General features: G+C 39.7%; 1 non-coding gene across 1 annotated transcript; it reads left to right on the top strand.

Moving 5' to 3' along the window:
- The first annotated feature begins 4,075 nt into the window (after positions 1 to 4,075).
- Positions 4,076 to 4,182, top strand: LOC111725401. Its single transcript, XR_002773475.1, has one exon. It is a non-coding gene; the product is annotated as a U6 spliceosomal RNA (small nuclear RNA).
- The last annotated feature ends 3,054 nt before the right edge of the window (positions 4,183 to 7,236 follow it).

Raw genomic sequence — 7,236 nt, forward strand, 5'->3', positions numbered from 1 at the left:
AGGGCTGGGTTTGAACCCACCACCTCCAGCATATGGGGCCAGCGCCCTACTTCTCTGAGCCACAGGCACTGCCCTCACATTTCACTTTTTATTAATGAAATGTATTGGGTATATCAAACCAGTATGGAAAATAATATAACAAAAACACTTTTAGACCCACTACCCAGTTAAAATGTTACAGATTCAATTCATATATCCCTTGTATAACCTTTCTCAATTTTGTTATTCTCCCTTCTCTTCGAAGCAGTAACCACTATTTTCAATTTGGTATTTTTCATTTCAGTTCTTCCTTTCTTTCTTTCTTTCTTTTTTTTTTTTTTGAGACAGAGACTCACTTTGTCACCCTGGCTAGAGTGCTATGGTGTCATAGCTCACAGCAAACTTGAACTCTTGGGCTCCAGTGATCCTCTTGCCTAAGCCTCCTGAGTAACTGGGACTACAGACAGCCTGCTACAATGACCAGCTAGTTTTTCTGTTTTTAGTTGAGATGAGGTCTTGCTCTTGTGTTCAGGATAGTCTCAGACTCCTGAGCTCAAGCAATATACCTGTCTTAGCCTCCCCGAGTGCTAGGTAGGATTATAGGCATGAGCCACCGTACCAGGCCTTGGTGTCTATCATTTCCAATCATGATTTTATAATTTTACATATAGAAGTTCTCTTTTCTGAGGAGTCAGTCAAGAGTATGTGCAATTTGTATTTTTGTCATCATTGGAATTAAGAGCTGGAAATTGTTCAGAAGTAAACTTACATTAGAACATACCTTACCTTCCCATTTGAATTATGGTACTTGGTTCATCTCCAAGAAGCACTAGTCTAAGCACTTTTGCCACTGCTTCCTAAAAATAAATTGACAGCATTTACTCTGTAGAAAATTTTAGTGTCTTTTATTATTCTACTCCTTAATTTATGAATGTTCTAATTAGTTTATCAAGGAAAAACAGTTTATTAGGAGAACTATGGGTGGTAATTCATAATGCATGTTAAGAGGCAGGTGGTCATAAAATATTCATATGAATCTGAAGAAAACATTAAAACAATACACATACACAGATATAAGTGTGCAAACATAGGCTGTACTACATTTATCTTATTATAAAAATCTTATTTTTATAGCAATATCTTATAGTGATATGGCTTCAAGGCTGGGAAGTACTATCTAATCAAACATCTTATAAAAATCTTATTTTTACAGCCATATCTTATAGTGAGTGATACAGCTTCAAGGCTGGGAAGTACTGTCTAATCAAACATCTTATAAAAATCTTATTTTTACAGCCATATCTTATAGTGAGTGATACGGCTTCAAGGCTGGGAAGTACTGTCTAATCAAACACCTTCTCAATGAATAGTAGTCACTGAAACTATAAATAAAATGTTACTGGATTAAAGAAAAATAGGTCTTACTCTTTGAACATTCTAAGCAGTCTCCTATCTTTTTATAAAGATAAAAATTTTTATTCATTATCATTCACTGATTTCTTTCTAAAAAACAAATAATTGCCAAGAACTTTTATACCTCTTTCTTATAAGGCTCATTCTTTGGGAGAAAATTTTCAAGATACTATGCTTATTCAGAATACCTTACATATAGTCAATCATATGAAATCTCATTAATTTACTTTAGAAGTGTTAAAAGAATCTGAAAGTTACCTAAGAATCCTTGAATAGCCACATTCCTAATTAACTTTTCCATTTTACAAAATGACACTTGAAATAAAAGCTTTTATGGAAGGGTTAAGATTATTATTAATAGGAGTAAGTAAAACCTGAAACTTGGCATTACCTGAAAAATCCAGGTGGTATTTTCTAAGAAAGGGTTTCCTAAGAAACTTGAAAAACTATAAAGGGATACATAAACTCTCAGTTACTCTCTTTTTAGTACTGGAAAACAGTTCCCTACCTTTCCCCAAGTGTCTCTCTTAGAGTATGAGTGTAAGCTATGACATCTTAGCAAAATCTGAAACAAAATAAATGGCAATCTGAGGCAGTAAAATGAGTGACAAAGTGGGTTCTAATCGTGTTTCTGGAATTAATCTGCTGTATGATTTAAGAAAGTGACTTGTCTGGGTCTGTTTCCTCGTGGCTGTCCCCCTTCCAATCTGCTTTCCACACTGTAACGAGACCAAAATTTCCAGAAGGTAAACCATAGCTTACTCTTCCTCTATTTTCAAATCTTTACTTCTCCTCAGTTTTTCTAGAATGAGAACACTGTATATAGGACCCTTCATTATCTTTGCCCACTTTACTGGCTTCATCCCCAGCCCCTACATTCTGTGACCCCGTGCTCTTGCCACCCTGAGGTTCTGGGGACTCTCCAAACTCACCATGTTGTTCCCTTTATATGAATTCTCACTCCCCTTTCCAGTGCCTGGCTAGGACTAACTCTTATATAAAGGTTATACGCCAAGCCTCCTAGCCCGTGGTCTTATCACCTCCTCTAGCCATGCTGGGTGCTACGTTCACAACCTAACTCCTTTGAAATACTTTTGATACTGTAGGACAACAGCGTGCATATATAAGCCCACTGACATAAAGAGACAATGAGTTCCAGGAACAACGCCAGGACTTTTTACTTGCTGAATTCTTTGCACCCTTACACCCTTGACGCTGGGATTTTACAACTAAGATGCTTCAATAAATATGTGCTGAACTTCACGTCATTTCTCCACAAGACAGAGAAAATATTTTAAGGTTCTATCGGGCCTGCTAGTACAAATTGCCGCCAAAAGCTGGCGCGTGCAGCAGCCTCTAACTAGTAGGCGACGCAAGTGTGGCTCCCGCCCGGATCCCGTGCCCTGCGCGGGGGCGGGGCCTCGTGTCCGCGGGGCGGGCACCCGGCCTCTCCTCAGCCTCGTGGCCTGAGGGGCCGCCCGGCGGGCCAACCCTCAAGGAGCAGAAGCAGCGGAGGTGGAGTTACCGACCCAGAGGTACCTGGTAGGAGCCACCGGTTAGGGCCAGCTCAGCTAGGACTACTCGGCCATTAGCAATGCAGCTGTAGGTGATCGTCATAGTGGGCGGGGCAGTGAGAGAAAGGCTCTTACGGCGCCAAACCGCCAAGACGGCCTGGGGGGGAGGGGCAGTGAGAAGGCGGGGCTCCGAGAGGGCGGTGGCTGCGCATGCGTGAGGAGTGATTGATGGGTGGGGAGAGAGGCGGGGTCTGAGTTAAGCCAGTGATGAGCCAGGGGCGGGACCTTTGGGAAAAAACGTGCTTTGGGCGGTGGAGCCTTTCTACTTCGTGGTTATCCTTAAAATCATTTGTCAAGAGCCAGTTTATTTCATAGTGCTTTTCTGCTTATGATTCATATACAGTCTAGACATGTAGAAATAGACAAAGTCTACATGTGAAATAAAATTATTTTATTTTTAAAATAAAATTCAGTCATTAATTGAACAAGAATTTGTGGAACTCCTAGTGCGCTATGTACGAGTATCTTGGATTTCTGGCTTTGGAAAGATGTAGGCCCTGATTCTGAGAAGTTTGTGTTCTAATAATTCTAGTAGTAGTTACAGAGTCACATATGCATAAGTGCTAATCTCAAGTGATGTGTGTGTGCTGAGATGGAAAGATTAATAAAGTGTTGCGGAAGCTTGGAGAGCGAGCTAAGCTCTCAAAGTCACTGTCCGACTTAGGGGGGAGGGAAGAAAGATAGGACAGTCTAGAGAACAGCTTTGTAAAGACTTGAAAAGAAGTAGGTAGGTTTTGGGAATGAGTATAAGCCAGTGTGGCAGAGAAAAAGTGGATGGGAGAGCGAGTAGGAGCCGAGAGTTCATGAAAGGAGTGGTTTTCTAGACATTGGATGCTTTGACAAGGATTTTTTCAAGTGTGAGCTTCAGAAAAGTTTACATGTTTTTATCAAGATTTTGTGGTGGAGTAGAAAGAGCATGGCCTTTGAAGTCAGACAAACTTGAATTCAAATATATGCATTGCCATTTACTCTGTGCCTTTATTGTCACTCAACCTTTCTGAGACTCAGTTTCATAATCTATACAATGGGGATAGTTAGACCCCAGGAAAGACTTTAAAACAAATAAGAAAGAAAATGGCGAATAGATGTCAAGTTAAAATGAAGTAATTGTGCTTGCTTGGGCAGCTCATGTAGTAAAATTGAAACCATACAGTGAAGACCAGCATGGCCCCTGCTCAAGGATGACTTGCAAATTCATGAAGCATTCCATATTAAAAAAAAATAAAATGAAATTAAATGAAGTAATTATGCAAAATACTATCATAAGGTAGATATGCAATTGCAACCCTTATTGTGATAAGTACATTAATGAGAATTACTTTCTTGTTCCCAATTGTATAACCTTAAAGGAAAGCTGATCTGTGTCCTTCTGAGTGCCTGTCAGCATGTGAAAACAGGTGTTCAATTCATTTCCTTTAACCCAGTGCACTTAAATTGGATTGACAGGGAAGAGGTAAAACTGGTCTGGGCTGTAGCTCCTGAGAAAAACGCCTTGTTGAATCATGCATCCTCCTGTCTACATAAAGGAAATCTCGAATCAGTGTGTCTTACCAGCTTAGAGGTATTGTTTCGGTTACAGGTGCAGTGACCATTAAAAAGCACTGGTCATATTACTTGTATGTGGGAAATGAAATTTGTTAATTCTGAGGTTATGCTTTGTTTTATTCTTGTTTGACCAGTTTGCATTGCTCCTTCTGTTTAGCAAAAAGTGAAGCTGAAAGGAACTAGGCAAAGAAATCATGAGCTGTAGTGGTGACCATGGGCTTTTGATAGCTGGAGAGGTGTTTATGAGAACTTCCCATCTTGGTCTCATCCATTCATATTAAAACAATCTGTGAAGCAGGTGTCTTGGGTTCACTTTGCACAAGCCACATGATCAGGCTTCAGCAACATAGAACTTAGTTTCTAATACAAATCTATCTTTCTTTGAACACCTTTTCATCTCCTCCCTCAGCTTTCAGCACTGCTGTCATTTGACACCTTTGAACCAGTCCTTCAATGGCACACCCTCCCTGTTTCTGGTTTCTGACCTCCGTCTGTGCTTCCTGCACGCTGCACTCTGCCTGAGAGCTGAGGCTTACTCTAGTCCAGTGGTGGGGAACCTGCCAGCTTGGGGTTACACGCAGCCTTCTGGATCCTAGAGTGAGGCCTTTTGACTGAATCCAAATTTTACAGAGCAAATCCTTTTAATAAAGGGATTTTTCTGTGAAGTTTGGATTTGATCTAGTCAATGCCAGGTTTCCTAAGTTAACTCAAGATTTCCCCCTTCCCTTGTTTCTCTAGAGGGTGGCATTTCTGTGCATGGGGACAAGTTGGTGGCGGGCAGGTTCCTCTGATATGTGACCTTCATCTCTCTAAGGTGGTGTCTGCTGCTAAAGTTTATTTTCCGTTTCTGGTCTCAGTCACACATTCCACTTGGAACCTGGAGGCCCTTTAGGTGCTTGGGTTCTCTCTCGGCCACCTTAGTGACTCTCTTGGGACCAGGAAAACTTCCTGCTGCTGCTCATGCCGTTCTGCGGCTGTGGGGACCTCCCATGGCTGTCTCACACCGTGCTGCTACCTCTCTGTCGTGCTGTTCACTCTGCTGTCATGTGGGGAGTGGTTTTTGGACCTCACCTCACCTGAGAAGCAAGCTCTGGGACTCCTGATTTTCCAAGAGTTTTCTTATCACTACACTCTGTCACCTCTCACCTCTTGGAGGGGGCTCTAGCTAATTGGAGTGCTTCCTCTGACTCTGCCCTCCTCTGGCGTGGGGAAATTCCAGCAAGTGTAGGTGGGCAACCTCTGACTACCCGAGGGGGTCTCCTAATTATACTACGAACACTGGCTGCCTGGACCCTTTTCTTTTCATGTACTCTTCGGGCAGTTTCCAAAATCTATTTTGAAACTTTTAAGAGCTGAGAATCTTTTCCTTTCCCCCTCTTCGTTCTCTGTCTTCTTCCTCCATTTACTTCATTCTCTTGTGCCAAAGGGAGTAACTGAGAATAAAAACCACAGCAAGTAACATAAAATATCAGAAGTATTTCTACCTTTCCCTGGATAGTTTGACAAAATCTTGAGGAAGCAATAGAAAGACTGGTGAGAAGCTGGATTCCTGGGAAGGAGAACAGGACATTTCACTATTAATTTATTTCCCCTAATGCTTCTAGACATTGTCACCACCTTCATCAACTGAGGAATCCACCATCACAGCTTTTCAGAGCTTAGTTTCTCAGAAGGAAAAATTACTCATTTTCGAATCATCTGAATTCTTAGGTGATTAGAGAGTTTGTACATATTGTGTCGGCTGGAGACTTCCAAACACTCGCTAATTCAGGAGGTGCCTTGTTAAGTATTGAAGTTCTCCTGTAGGAGATTGGTTTTTTACTTACTGTTCTTCAAAACGGAAATATTTTTATAGTTTTTTTATGGAGTGTGATCACTGTAAAAATTTAAACAACACAACAGTGAAAGCCTCCCTAACCACAAAAATAATGGCTAGAATCATCAAATTTATATTTTTCCTTTCTTTTTTATGCATTTTTATATTTAACACTAATGTATATATACATATTTTTCTGAAATTGGCTTCATTTTTTAAATTAATAATATGGTTTCTTTGACTGCCATATACATATATTTCAATTCTTTTCCTCCGAGGCTTATCACTTGAATTTTCTTTTTCTTTTTCTGTTCTTTTTCTTACCTGGTCAAACATGTCAGGATATTTTATTATGATGTACATTAGGGCTAGGTTAGGCAGGGTCTCTTCTTATGTTCCCACTTGCTTTTCTTCTGTTAGTATTGTTTGTTTTAATGTTTAAATCTTTTTATTTTTTATTATTTTATTTTCTTAAGTCAAATACACATAGATCATGAATACATTCATGCATATGTGGGGTACAATGTGTTGATTTTTTAAAAATACAATCTGACATGGTTACATTAAACCTATCAACATAGCTTTCATAATGTTTAAATCTTTAATTCAACTGTTTTGAATTAAACAGTTTTGGAATTTGTTTTTGTGTCTTTTGTGAGGTTGGAATTTATGTTTTTTCAAATGGACACCCAATTATTTCATACCACGTATTGCATATTCTATCCTTCCTTCATGAATTTGAAATGCCAGAGATCTGAAATGGTAAATATAAAACAAAATCCCCTCTATACGTCTTTCTTGGACTTTAGAGTTGATGTATATGCCAATTTCTATGCTAACATCACATGATTCAGTAATTGTACCTCAAATGGCTTTAAATTTAACAAATTGGAGAGGATTAATATATTT

This window comes from Otolemur garnettii, unplaced genomic scaffold, assembly GCF_000181295.1.
Source record: "Otolemur garnettii isolate 467f Iridium unplaced genomic scaffold, OtoGar3 scaffold00039, whole genome shotgun sequence".
In the NCBI taxonomy this organism is placed as follows: domain Eukaryota; kingdom Metazoa; phylum Chordata; class Mammalia; order Primates; family Galagidae; genus Otolemur; species Otolemur garnettii.